General features: G+C 40.8%; 1 pseudogene; it reads right to left on the bottom strand.

Moving 5' to 3' along the window:
* Positions 1–10,161, bottom strand: part of LOC110164245 (G protein-activated inward rectifier potassium channel 3-like) — a 25,679-nt pseudogene extending 15,518 nt beyond the window's left edge.
* Between the last annotated feature and the right edge of the window lie 4,818 nt (positions 10,162–14,979).

Genomic DNA, 14,979 nt, shown 5'->3' with positions numbered 1-14,979 from the left:
TTCCTTCCCGCTCTCTTGGGGCGGGTCAATCAGACCCAAAAATGTATTTTCTCACCTGGCGAGAATTTAAAAATGTCTTTGGGTCAATGTGACCTCGAGGACAGCGTGAGAGTTTTAAAAATGACCAAAACACAAAGAAAATGTGACTGTACTGACACATGTTTGTCGTGAATCAATCATGAATGGGCCGAGTCCAGAACAGATTTCCTTAATTACGCCCACAATTAACCAGGACTTCACAATTTTATATGTTATTTCCAACCAAAACAAACCGGAGACGTCCCAGTTTTTGATTTTGAAACACAACTCCAGGTCTGTTTTTACTGAGATTCTGACATTACAACATGACTGAAAACTCACAAGAGACAATTCTGTTTAATATAAGACCTTTAAAAATTTTTCCACCTTTGGGATTTGCCATTTCCTTCCGTTAAAATTGCAATTTGGACTTGATTGCGATTTAACTTAGCAGCCGCGGCAAACACGCAGAAATAAAAAAGCAATAAGTGGAGGATAAAGCAATAACTTTTCCACTATTTTCTTAATCGGGTTTTGAATGAGCGATGAGCCAATTTCACCGACATCTGTACAACGCTGAACCGTCGTCATCGTCTCCAGCTTTTCAAATTACATGAAAACTATTACCCAGATGACAATGCATTATGGGTAATTTCCTCCACGGGCGTCGGCGCACACGACGGCGGCGGGTTGTGGAGCGCTCATTAAAACGAGACGGAAACGCGCCGTGAAAAAGTGAAGGTTTATGAAGAGTCTGTCAGAGCTCGGAGGGGTGAAGACGACGTCAGGACGGGGTGATGAAGGCTGCAAGAGGAAGAGGAGACCGGGTTGCCAGATTGGGTTTAATGATTTCTGTCCAATCAGCAAAAAAATGCCCAACGTTTTGGCACAGAAAACGTTTAATTTTTGAATAAACTTATGTAATCCATTCTTAGGCTTTTTAAAAACATTGCCAGGATTGAGAAAACGTGTTAAAAAGTAAAACAGTATGTTAGACCTGGTTTAGTCCTGGTTTAGACCTGGTTTAGACCTGGTTTAGTCCTGGTTTAGACCTGGTTTTAGTTCTGATTTAATCCTGGTTTAGTTCTAGTTTAGTCCTGGTTTAGACCTGGTTTTTGTCCTGATTTTAGTTTAGATAGACCTGGTTTAGACCTGATTTTAGACCTTATTCCTGATTTTAGTTTAGTCCTGGTTTAGTCCTGGTTTAGTTCTGGTTTTAGACCTGGTTTTTTAGTCCTGGTTTAGACCTGGTTTAGTCCTGGTTTAGTCCCCTGGTTTAGTCCTGGTTTAGTCTGGTTTAGTCCCTGGTTTAGTTCTGGTTTATTTCCTGGTTTAGTTCTGGTTTTAGTCCTGGTTTTAGCCTGGTTTAGTTCCTGGTTTACTCCTGGTTTAGTCCTGGTTTAGACCTGGTTTAGACTTGATTTTAGTCCTGGTTTACTCCTGGTTTAGTTCTGGTTTAGTCCTGGTTTAGCCCTGGTTTAGCCCTGGTTTAGACCTGGTTTAGACCTGGTTTAGACTTGATTTTAGTCCTGGTTTACTCCTGGTTTAGTTCTGGTTTTAGTCCTGGTTTAGAGACGTGGTCAATGGGGCATAAACGAGGCAAAAAAGTTGACGCTCGTGACCATAAGTAGGTTTTCAGAACGGCGACATCATTTTACACACGCTGCTGCAGATGTGGACAGATGTGTACAGTTTTTTTTTCTTTTTTTTTTTGCATATGTCACGTCTCCCCAGTGGCTCTTTGGCGCCCCCCAAGGGAGACGGACTTTACCTACTGAAAACCACTGATGTCGACAATTTAATCTATTGCCAGGGTTGAGAAAACATGTTCTGTCAAACCTTTGGTAAAACATAGAACAGTGTTTTTCATCAGGCATAAAAACGAGTATCATCAATGTTCGTTATAACCTCGGCTACTGAAGAACAGCTGCAAACACAGAGCGCGAGACTCACAAAGCAAAGAATTTAATGTGTACAACAGCTGAACACTGGGAGGTCTGAGCGTAGTGGACGACCTCTGTAACACTGGGCAGGAGCCAAAGTCCAGGACGGTTCTTTGTGTTATTGTGGATTCTTGTTGATTGGTGTAAAAACAAAAATCACCCAAACTTGGTAAAATCTGCCCGCCTAAGGTTTCCCCTCCCCGCCCGCTTGATTTTAGTCCTGATTTTAGTCTTGGTTTAGTCCTGGTTTAAACTTAATTTTAGTCCTGGTTTAGTCCTGGTTTAGACCTGGTTTAAACCCAGTTTAGACCTAGTTTAGACTTGATTTTAGTCCCGATTTTAGTCCTGGTTTAGTCCTGGTTTAGACCTGGTTTTAGTCCTGGTTTAGACCTGGTTTTAGTCCTGGTTTAGACCTGGTTTAGCCCTGGTTTTAGTTCTGGTTTACTCCTGGTTTAGTCCTGGTTTAGTCCTGGTTTAGACCTGGTTTTAGACCTGGTTTAGACCTGGTTTAGACTTGATTTTAGTCCCGATTTTAGTCCTGGTTTAGTTCTGGTTTAGACCTGGTTTTAGTCCTGGTTTAGACCTGGTTTTAGTCCTGGTTTAGACCTGGTTTTAGTCCTGGTTTAGACCTGGTTTTAGTCCTGGTTTAGACCTGGTTTAGGCCTATTTTAAACCTGGTTTAGACTTGATTTTAGTCCTGGTTTTAGTACTGGTTTAGTCCTGGTTTAGACCTGGTTTAGACTTGATTTTAGTCCAGATTTTAGTCCTGGTTTAGTTCTGGTTTAGACCTGGTTTTAGTCCTGGTTTAGACCTGGTTTTAGTCCTGGTTTAGACCTGGTTTAGCCCTGGTTTTAGTTCTGGTTTAGTCCTGGTTTACTCCTGGTTTAGTCCTGGTTTAGTCCTGGTTTAGACCTGGTTTAGACCTGGTTTAGACTTGATTTTAGTCCCGATTTTAGTCCTGGTTTAGTTCTGGTTTAGTTCTGGTTTACTCCTGGTTTAGTTCTGGTTTAGTCCTGGTTTACTCCTGGTTTAGTCCTGGTTTAGTCCTGGTTTAGACCTGGTTTAGACCTGGTTTAGACTTGATTTTAGTCCCGATTTTAGTCCTGGTTTAGTTCTGGTTTAGACCTGGTTTTAGTCCTGGTTTAGACCTGGTTTAGTCCTGGTTTAGACCTGGTTTAGACCTGGTTTAGACTTGATTTTAGTCCCGATTTTAGTCCCAGTTTAGTTCTGGTTTAGACCTGGTTTTAGACCTGGTTTAGACCCTGGTTTAGTTCTGGTTTACTCCTGGTTTACTCCTGGTTTAGTCCTGGTTTAGTCCTGGTTTAGACCTGGTTTAGACCTGGTTTAGCCCTGGTTTTAGTTCTGGTTTACTCCTGGTTTAGTCCTGGTTTAGTCCTGGTTTAGACCTGGTTTAGACCTGGTTTAGACCTGGTTTAGACCTGGTTTAGCCCTGGTTTAGTTCTGGTTTACTCCTGGTTTAGTCCTGGTTTAGTCCTGGTTTAGACCTGGTTTAGACCTGGTTTAGACCTGGTTTAGACTTGATTTTTTGGGAGGAGAAGCAGACGCAGTGATTATAACTCAGAAAATATCATTACAAACATACATATCATTAAATGTTAGGGGTGTAATGTATTCGTGCTGAACCGTTTCGGTGCAGGACGTTCGGCGCAGGGCTGTGCACGAGTGAGTTTGCGCACTTTGTGTTTGTTTACATTCCGCCACTACATGTGCAGCTACACAAAGGCTCGACTCTTTAATATTTACGAGGAAACTTGTCTGTGATTGGGGTGGCAGTGTTTCCCGCAGCGTCCCTACTACGTCCCTCTAAACCACGAGAATCCTCACAAAACTACAGTCGTTGAGCCCCGGTCCTCACTTTTACCTTTCGCTGGCACGGAGAAGACAGAGATTGTAATAAAAATACAAAGAAAACATGGATTGAAATTCTGATCTGGCTCCAAGAAAATCCTGATATGAATTTTGTGTTAGTATCGACTATCGGCCGATATGCTTGCTGATATGGGCCGATATTTCCTGTGGGCATGTTATACGTCGTTATAAAGCTCAGACTCTCTACATTATGTTCATTTAATCCAATTTAGAGTTAAATGTCCTAATATGTGGCTCCGCATCAGTGTTTATCTGCGGAGTCACTTCTCTGTGTGTGTGTCCGTACTGTCCCTGAACACACCACAGAGTCACTCACATCATGTCACTCACGTGCGTTTGTTTACACTCGCAGACATAGATCCATGTGCGCAACACTGATTATTTTCTTTTTACGGACAATCGGTTTGAGTCTGGATTAAAAGGACATTTATTAGTGCAGATTTGTGATGTGGGAGGAGCCTGTGTGAGCGGTGAGTGTTGGAAATATGTCGACTTTGAAGCTAGTTTTGGTCATTTGTTATAGATTAGCTGCTGTAGCTCCTGCACATAAACAGACTGTTTTCTATTGGTCTATTGTAAAGTGACTATATTGGCCGTATATTTGTTACTGGACCAGCATTGATATGTAAATGAGCTGTGAATAGACGTGTGAATTATGACATTTGCACATATAATTAACTACCACGGCGCGCAGCATTTACAGCTAAAGGCTAATCGTGATAGTTTCTTTACTAGCTAGTAGTTATGGGTCGGTCGCAAACGAAGCGGCTCTTAGATCCGGCTCTTTGAAGTGAACAACGGGAGCCTGATCCTTAATGGGAGCCGTGCTTTTCTCTTTCTCTTCACTTTTTTTCTCTTCACGCTGCGTGCAGAGACTCGTGGGAGTTTGACAGCAGCAGCGGCTAAAAATGAAACTTTCAGAAATCTGCGTGTGCATAGGATAAAAAAGTGCATATTTGGCTGCAGTTCAGCATAAAATAAATAAACCAGGACTAATCTTGGGCTCGAGAGACGGAGAGACCAAGTCCTGACACTCAGTCCTGGTTCAGTTCTGGTTTAGTCCTGCTTGCAACAAAATAATGTGAAGAGCTGTTTGGGAGCCGAAATGGTCGGCTCCTTTTAGTGAGCCGAGGCAAAAGAGCCGGTTCTCTAAAAACAACTGGAATACCCATCACTAGTGTCTAGAATGTGATGCAAAAATGCCATTAGTCCGACCTGCTGTCTGTAAATATGATGTAAAGAGGCAGAATAACAATAAATGTCGCCTAAATAAACCCAATTTAAAATCCACCAGAGCCAAACCTAAGTTTTTTAAACAATTCAACATTTACAGTGAATTTTTACATCACTAAATATATCGGTGATTATATCGGCAGCTTCAACTCCCATTTTATCGGTTTCATATCGGTCGGGCCCTAGTATTGACTATCTCTGCGTTTCAAGGTGCATTGTGTAACTTTTCTGTTGGAGAGTCCATCACCTGCTTGTTTCTATGGATACGTCATTGCTCTAGCTGGAATGTTCCACAGTGTGACATTAACACTTTCCCCCCTGGACGCCGACTAGGAACAACCCATACATGTGTTACTAGGGCTACACCCTTAGAGCATAAGTGCATAAAAGAAAACAGACTTCCACGAGTGATTATAAATGATTTTTACACTCATGAACTTAATTGTAACACAGACATATTTGTATCTCTGGAAACCTTAGACTCTGAACTCTTCATTTATGGATGTTTAAATGTGATTCAACTCATTTACAGGTTTATAACAGCTCACTGAAAATGAGAGTTTACCTGGTCAGGTGCAAAATCGAAAAACAAAAAACTACATTCAGCATCTGATATCTGCATGTTCTGAGTAACTATATTCATAAAAAAATATATAAATATACTTTGTCAAAGTATTTAAACAGATTTCATATCACCAGATACAGTACAGCCAAGTGTGCACCTGTTTTTACCTGTTGTTCACCTGTGTGCACCCAATTCAATTTTTTTCCATTTAACTTATTCAACTAATTTAGCTTATTCAACTTATTTTATTTATTCAACTCATTAAACTTATTCAACTAATTCATCTTATTATAATATAATAATATAATAATAAAACTCTTCCCCGTCAGTGTGTGTCCAGTATTTGTCATCTTGTTTATTTTCTCGTGTGCAGAGCTCCACATAAGCGTTTTTTCTGTAGCGATTCTGTCAAACATCGCATCTTGGAAAAAAAGACTGAAATATTTTAAAGGACTGGCCTGAGCAACATCCAGATTTCAGGGCAATTTTGGTTCATAATCGAGTATAAAGCTCAGATAGTTTGTTCGGATATCGCAGGACTCCACACAGACGCATCAGCGGCATCTCACCTTCTCCCGAAAGTCCGTCGCTATACTTTATAATCAACTTCAACATCATCACTTTGAAATCTATAAAAGTCACTTTCTCTAAACTTATCCATAAAATACGTCCGCTCCTCATTATTTCTAAAACTGTGCGCCGCAGCGCCGCGATCTTTCCATTGCACGTGTTTCGTGTTGTGTTTTTTCCGGAAGCTACCATCGTCACTATTTCGATTAACTTCGGAAAAAATCGGCGAAAACATATCCTTGAATCCTATTGGTCAGTCTAGTGTCGGTTGTAGTGGCCCCACCTATCACAGTCTCTGTTTAAATGTGAAAAACCGAGCCATTTCTAAAGGTCGTCAAATCTCGTCTTTAGTGATACGGCGGAGGAGTCAAAAGTCGTCATTAAGGGTTCAGGGGGGTCGTCAAATGTCGTCTTCATGGGGGAAAGAGTTAAACAGCTCTACGTTACATTTACTTAGTCACAGGTGGTTTTAGAGCTCAAAGAATCTCACCCCATCCGAAGCGGCCCCGCTCCTTCTCGGGGCCCTGGGTTTTCTTGCGGGGCTGGTTGCCCGTGGCTTCTCTCTCGGCGAGTTTGGACTGGAACGAGCGGTTCACCTTCACCGGGGGCAGATTCGGCGCCGTTTCGGTGGTGACGACGTGCCCCAGCTCGTCTGACGTGAGGTTGTAGGAAGCGTCCGTGGCCACCTGCGAGGACAAAAACAAGGACACAGATAGTTTTTATTTCAGTCGGATGTTTTGGCGTTAAATTTACTGTACCAGATTTTTTAAAACATGAAAAACAAAACTGGTTCAATGTAAACAGTTTGCAGTGGTCCAAAGTTATTCCTCACTTAAAGGTTGTATGGAGGATTTTTTTTTGTTTCAAACTGTCAGTGAAAGATTAAAATACCATTACAGAGACGCAGCAGCTTTGTAATTATGATGACCAAAAAAAAATAAAAATAAAAATCTATCAACTGTGGACGTGTTGAGGCCGGATAAACATCAGCCAATAGAAAACGAGGCTCCCTCATTTTCTATTGGCTGTTAGGTTGTCAATCAAACTCCCTAGTGTAACTGACTCGTCGGAGCGCGGGGATTTCGTGGTTTACACAGCGGTTCTTAGAGGCTTTTTCGAACTGTCGCTTCCTCGCATTTCGCACAAAGTTTGTCGCGACGGCGGACGAGAATCCACGACCGGTTCGCCGCAAAAGAAAGTCCGTTTTTGAGGTCGCTGAAAGAAGAAGAGAAGAGGAAAAGGAGCAAAGCCAAACTGAGGTGATTCTTGGAGATCTCGTCCAGCGATGGCGCGACCGAAGAAGACGAAGGGTCTAAAAACTGACGCGTCGGTCGCTGAATTACTTCTAGACAGGAAACTTCAACAGTAATTCTGAAAATCCTCTATACAACCTTTAACTAATACATCCACAGCGTCCTAATTATTCACCTTGATGAGTTTTTAAGCACTTTCCACAACTTTCAGAGATCACAGTTTTACCGTGACGAGTAAAGCGAACAACGACAAGCAACAATTTTTAAGTTTCTTGTCTCAAAACTTCCATAAGTGTGCTTTTAAAGTGTACATATGACAGGTTGGACTCCTCATTTGACTAAAACACAGTTAAGATCATTACGTTTAAGATTTCTGGTGGGTTTTTTTTAGGTTTTACGTTGTACTTCCTGGTTGGAAATCATGACATTACGCCAGGGAACCATGCGGTGCACTGGGCCCAAACTCCTCTAGCGTCCACGGAAATTATTATTTAGCGAAAGATGAAGGTATTTTCTTATATTTTTATTTAAATATCTGAAAAAAATTTGTTTCTTGAGTGAAAATTGGGCAGAACATTTGGACAGAATTCTCCCAGTGTGAAATCATCAGTGTCTTTCTGAAACTGAACGTGTACTTTGTGGATCTCTTAAAACATCTGGAGGGTGTTGCTGCTTATATCTGCCTCCAGTTGACGTAGTGACACTGGTGCTTCAGCAAAATAAATCACATGGGCCGAGACAAGATTTTTCTTATAGAGGCAATGTAATCACAAACTGCTCGTGTTCGTCTGACAGGGACCAACAACTGTCAAAAATGTCGGATTCTGTGGCGATTTTTACCTATTTTTTAGATCATCGACTTTTTCTCAGCTCAAAATCTTTCAGCTGTCGTAAAAAAAAAAAACACTTTATATTCATTCGCTCCGGCTCCGCTCTAGCTCCCCTCACTCTGATTGGTCAAAGCGACCCTGGGGCTTAGTGTATTTCCAAGGACGTAAAATAAGGAGTAAAAAAAAACGTTCCTATAATTCTTGTTTATTACTAGTCAAACAGTTTATTCATAAATGCAAATTCTCAACTCTAAAACCCTTGTTCTAAATTTATCTTAATGAATTTTTTGCAATTTAAGAGAGCCTTGTGCCATATTAACTCTAAACAAGCTGATCTAATGAATCTTTTTATGCTGTGTAAGACTCTTGCATTGCATTTTATTATTTTTTATTGTACAAAAGTGTATGAACTGAGTAAAAATTTTGCACTTTTGACATTGTTGAACAATTTATTTTGTATTGCCAACATTGATTTAAAAAAACAAAAACAAACAAACAAAAAAAAAAAAAATAATTCTGCTTCCTATATATAAAAAAAACTGTCATATTCACTTTAAACTATTTGTTATGAGTCACTTTGCAAATTAAAAAAAAAAAAATAAAAATCTACAAAAGAGAAACTAAGACCAAATATTTTACTGTAAAAAAAACAAAAAAAACAACTCTGCTTCCTGTAATTTTCAACATTTTAAAAAAAAAAAAAAAAAAAAAAAAAAAAAGCTTATTTTAATGCTTGGCTTTCACAACATGGCATTAAACTTAATTAAACTTATATGTCGCCATGGAGACAAGCAGTTGACACCACTGGGCTAAGTTACGGGTCAGATCTGCGGAGAGGCGACCCTGCTCACATTAAAGGGACGGTTCGGAATTTTGGACACAGGACCTCATTTCCTACTGAGCCAGAGTGTTGAACAATTTATTTTGTATTGCCAGCATTGATTAAAAAAAAACAAACAAAAAAACAAAAAACTTTCTGCTTCCTATAATTTTCAAAGTTTTTTCACAATTTCTCTTCACAATTTGCTTCTCGACTGGTTTAAAACTAGAATTTATATTTACAACAAGTTTCATCCTACCAAATTAAGTCAAAATTATAGAATAAAAAACTGTCATATTCACTTTAAACTCTGTTATGAGTCACTTTGCAAATTAAATAAAAAAATAAAAAATAAAAAATCTACAAAAGAGAAACTAGGCCAAATATTTTACTGTTTAAAAAAAAAACAAAAAAAAAACTCTGATTCCTGTAATTTTCAAACTTTTTTCACAATTTTTCTTCACAATTTGCTTCTCGACTGGTTTAAAACTATTAAGTTTGATTTACAACAGGGTTCATCCTGCAAAATTAAGTCTTTAAATTTTAAACTATTTGTTATGAGTCATTTTGCAAATTCAATTCAATTAAAAAAAAACAAAAAAAAAAAATTTTCTACAAAAAAGAAACTAGGCCAATTATTTTATTCTTTAAAAAAAATAAAAATAAAAAATTGTGTTAATATTTTAATGCTTGGCTTTCACAGAATGGCATTAAACGGGCCAAGTTACGGGTCAGCTCTGTGGAGAGGCGACCCCGCTCACAGTAAGAACGCCTGCAAGGATTTTTGAACAATCTCTCTTTAATCAATAACTAAAAATAATTGAATAAATGTAAACTAACAAAAGCATATATTATTTCTACAGCTTTATTTTCTGTGATTCTTCTCATTCTAATTTGGTGTAAACTCCAAAAAAAACCCAAAAAAAACCCCAGACCATTTTGTTTTCGGTCTCACCTCCAGCTTCTCGTCCTGCCGCTCGTCCACGGGCAGGGACAGGCAGTCGGGTCGCGCCGGCGTGGCGGAGTCCTCCAGCGCCATGGTGAGTTTGCCGATAGCCTCCTGGGGTTGAGCTGCGGTGGTGTCCCTCTATGCCGTGTGCTTTCCAGGGCCTATTGATCGGACCATTTGTTTGCTCGGCTGGAACCTGCGCGGTAAAAAAAGACGAGATCGTTACGCCGCCCATCGACCGGCGGTTCAAACCGGTAACAGATGACCTTCAAGGGGCGCTCGGGTTTGGGGCGTTATCGGGTATCGACGCCGCTGTGGTTTGACGGACGGATCCGACCTCTTCTCTCCAAACTGTGGCCGTTAAAAGGAGCTAAATATTGACGTATTGAAAGAAACAGCAATAAAAATCAATCCAAACGCAAATCCTGGTTTTGTCTTAGTTAAAGTTAAGAGTTTTTATTTAAAGATCCAATATTACGCAAAATTTACTCTTGTGAGCTTTAAAAAAACTCAAAAACAGACCTGGTTTAGACCTGGTTTAGACCTGGTTTAGACCTGGTTTAGACCTGGTTTAAGAACTGGTTTTAGAACTGGTTTTAGAACAGTTTTCAACCTGGTTTCAGTCCTGGTTTAGACCTGGTTTAGATGTGGTTTCAGTCCTCGTTTTAGACCTGGTTTAGACCTGGTTTCAGTCTCGTTTTAGACCTGGTTTTGACCTGGTTTAAGAACTGGTTTTAGAACTGGTTTCAACCTGGTTTCAGTCCTGGTTTAGACCTGGTTTAGATGTGGTTTAGACCTGGTTTAGACCTGGTTTCAGTCCTCGTTTTAGACCTGGTTTCAGTACTGTTTTAGACCTGGTTTAGACCTGGTTTAGACCTGGTTTCAGTCCTCGTTTTAGACCTGGTTTTGACCTGGTTTCGACCTGGTTTAAGAACTGGTTTTAGAACTGGTTTTAGAACAATTTTCAACCTGGTTTCAACCTGGTTTCAGTCCTGGTTTAGACCTGGTTTAGATGTGGTTTCAGTCCTCGTTTTAGACCTGGTTTTGACCTGGTTTTGACCTGGTTTCGACCTGGTTTAAGAACTGGTTTTAGAACAGTTTTCAACCTGGTTTCAGTCCTGGTTTAGACCTGGTTTAGATGTGGTTTAGACCTGGTTTCAGTACTCGTTTTAGACCTGGTTTAGGCCTAGTTTAGACTTGATTTTAGTCCCGGTTTTAGTCCTGGTTTAGTCCTGGTTTAGACCTGGTATAGACCTGGTTTTAGTCCTGGTTTAGTCCTGGTTTAGACCTGGTATAGACCTGGTTTTAGTCCTGGTTTAGGCCTGGTTTAGTCCTCCTCCAAACTGGTGGCCGGTTTATAAAAGGAGCTAAATATTGACCTGTATTGAAAGAAACAGCGATAAAAATCAATCCAAATGCAAATCCTGGTTTTATTTGTCTTTGTTAAAGTTAAGAGTTTTTATTTAAAGATCCAATATTACGCAAAATTTACTCTTGTGAGCTTTAAAAAAACCTCAAAAACAGGCCTGGTTCAGACCTGGTTTTAGAACTGGTTTAGACCCGTTTTAGACCTGTTTTAGACCCATTCTAGACCTGGTTTTAGACCTGGTTTTAGGGCTGGTTTCAGTCCTGGTTTAGACCCGGTTTAGACCCGGTTTAGACCTGGTTTAGACCTGGTTTAGACCCGGTTTAGACCCGGTTTAGACCTGGTTTAGACTCAGTTTTACACCTGGTTGTAGATCTGGTTTAAGTCCTGGTTTTAGAGCTAGTTTAGACCTGGTTTAGACCCGTTTTAGACTTGGTTTAGACCTGGTTTCAGTCTTGGTTTTAGACCTGGTTTAGACCAGGGAGACTTTTTAATTCATGACTTTGGCTTTGAATGAGTCAGAAGCGCAAAGTCTAAAACAATTTAAACAAAAACTAATCAGGAAGAGGAACTGTTGTAATTGGGCCATAACTCCACATTAGGACATTTTTATCAGCGGTTTAGACCTGGTTTAGACCTGGTTTAGACCTGGTTTAGACCTGGTTTAGACCTGGTTTAGAGCCTGGTTTTAGAACTGTTTTAGATCTGGTTTAGACCTAGTTCAGATCTGGATTAGACCTGGTTTAGACCTGGTTTAGACCTGGTTTAGACCTGGTTTAGACCTGGTTTAGTCCTGGTTTTAGACCTGGTTTAGACCTGGTTTAGACCTGGTTTAGACCTGGTTTAGACCTGGTTTAGACCTGGTTTAGACCTGGTTTAGACCTGGTTTAGACCTGGTTTAGACCGTGGTTTAGACCTGGTTTCAGACCTGGTTTAGTCCTGGTTTAGACCTGGTTTAGTCTTGGTTTTAGTCCAGGTTTTAGACCCGTTTAAGACCTGGTTATAGAACTGTTTTAGACCCGGTTTCAGACCCAGATTTAGACCCGTTTTAATCCTGTTTTAGACCTAGTTTAGGCTTGGTTTAGGCCTGGTTCAGACCTGGTTTCAGTCCTGGTTTAAGTCCTGGTTTAGATCCGTTTTAGACCTGTTTTAGACTCGGTTATAGAACTGTTTTAGACCCAGCATTTGACCTGTTTTAGACCTGGTTTCAGACCCGGTTTTAGACTCATTTTAGACCCGTTTTAATCCTGTTTTAGACCTAGTTTAGGCTTGGTTTAGGCCTGGTTCAGACCTGGTTTCAGTCCTGGTTTAAGAGCTGGTTTAGACCCGGTTTAAGTCCTGGTTTAGATCCGTTTTAGACCTGTTTTAGACTCGGTTATAGAACTGTTTTAGACCCAGCATTTGACCTGTTTTAGACCTGGTTTCAGACCCGGTTTTAGACTCATTTTAGACCCGTTTTAATCCTGTTTTAGACCTAGTTTAGGCCTGGTTCTGACCTGTTTTAAACAATTTAAACAAAAACTAATCAGGAAGAGGAACCTTTGTAACTGGGCCATAACTCCACATCACGACTACGATAACTGGAAGTAAATACTGTCTGAGGGTCGATCTAAAAAGAGGTGGTAGATTTGTGGAATGAACTCGTCGACATCTCGTTTTGTTTTATTTAGTTTTGTTTTGTGTGGACGATGAGTCGGCGAAACGGTTTGAGACGTCGCTGTGTCTAAAAATAGCCCAGTGTTCCCCGACGACGTGACGCAGACCAAAAGGTGACCGCTGGAAGACGCAAAGTTCTGTTTTCTGAAGGTGCACTGTGGAACTTTCTGTATGGAGATGTCACTGCTCTGCCTAGAATGTTCCGCAGTGTGACATTAAACAGCTCTACCTTATTGGGATGTGACAAAAAACGAAATATCGGTGACGTCGTATCGTAAAAAGAGGTGAAGTGGTTAAGTCCTGGTTTTAGTCCTGGTTACAGAACTGTTTTAGACACGGCTTTAGACCCGGTTTTAGACTCGTTTTAATTCTGTTTTAGACCTGCTTTAGACCCATTTTAGACCCGTTTTAGACCAGCTTTAGACCTGATTTAATCCTGTTTTAGACCTGGTTTTAGACCCGGTTTCAGACCCGGTTTTCGACCCGGTTTAGATCTAGTTTAGGCCTGGTTTTAGAGCGGTTTTAGACCTGTTTTGGACCTGGTTTTAGTTCTTTTTAGACCTGGTTTCAGTCACAGTGACCTGAGGAACAGTCACAGGGACCTGCCTGTCCTGAACCAGGACTAAACCAGGACTGAACCTGGACTGACTAACCACTAGGACTTCAACCAGGACTAAACCAGGACTAAACCAGGACTAAAACAGGACCAAAACAGGTCTAAACCAGGATTAAAATAGGAATAACCAGGACTAAACCAGGACTAAACCATAAGAACTAATCCAGGACTGACCAGGACTAAACCAGGACTGAACCAGGACTAAAACAGGTCTAAACCAGGTCTAAACCAGGACTAAACCATAAGAACTAATCCAGGACTGAACCAGGTCTAAATCAGGACTGGACCAGGACTAAACCAGGACTGAACCAGGACTAAAACAGGTCTAAACCAGGTCTAAACCAGGACTGAACCAGGACTAAAACAGGTCTAAACCAGGTCTAAACCAGGACTGAACCAGGACTAAAACAGGTCTAAACCAGGTCTAAACCAGGACTAAACCATGAGAACTAATCCAGGACTGAACCAGGTCTAAATCAGGACTGGACCAGGACTAAACCAGGACTGAACCTGGACTAAACTAGGACTTCAACCAGGACTAAACCAGGACTAAACCAGGACTAAAACAGGACCAAAACAGGTCTAAACCAGGATTAAAATAGGAATAACCAGGACTAAACCAGGACTAAACCATAAGAACTAATCCAGGACTGGACCAGGACTAAACCAGGACTGAACCAGGACTAAAACAGGTCTAAACCAGGTCTAAACCAGGACTAAACCATGAGAACTAATCCAGGACTGAACCAGGTCTAAACCAGGACTGAACCAGGACTAAACCAGGACTGAACCAGGACTAAAACAGGACCAAAACAGGACCAAAACAGGACTGCACCACGAGAACTAATCCAGGACTGGACCAGGACTAAACCAGGACTGAGACAGGAAACAGGTGACGCCCCAGGCCAGGTTACAGGTAAGATCTGCGAAGAGGCGACGCGCTCACAAAAGGCACAGACTGTATTTTTGACGACTAAAAATACCCGCGACAAAATCCACGCTGGAAACTTTTAAAGCCGCACCGTGGAACCTTCAACGAAAAGCACAAACACCTCCACAGAGACGAGTAGACCATCAGAAAAGTTACACAGTGCAGCTTTAAATCCTTGCAGAACTTTAGATAATTAGGATATTATAGTTTTGTTGTGTTTAATCGTTTAATTAGTGAATCTCCAGTAAAACGTTCTGACGCAGACGGAGCCCACAGCATCAAAAATGTATAAAGCTCGTTTATTTTAACAGATTCTTCGTTTGCATCGTAAAGTCTGAA

Source organism: Boleophthalmus pectinirostris, unplaced genomic scaffold (assembly GCF_026225935.1).
Source record: "Boleophthalmus pectinirostris isolate CB_2022bp ecotype Guang Dong unplaced genomic scaffold, ASM2622593v1 HiC_scaffold_16, whole genome shotgun sequence".
In the NCBI taxonomy this organism is placed as follows: Eukaryota; Metazoa; Chordata; class Actinopteri; order Gobiiformes; family Gobiidae; genus Boleophthalmus; species Boleophthalmus pectinirostris.
This window is presented reverse-complemented; position numbering and strand designations above follow the sequence as displayed.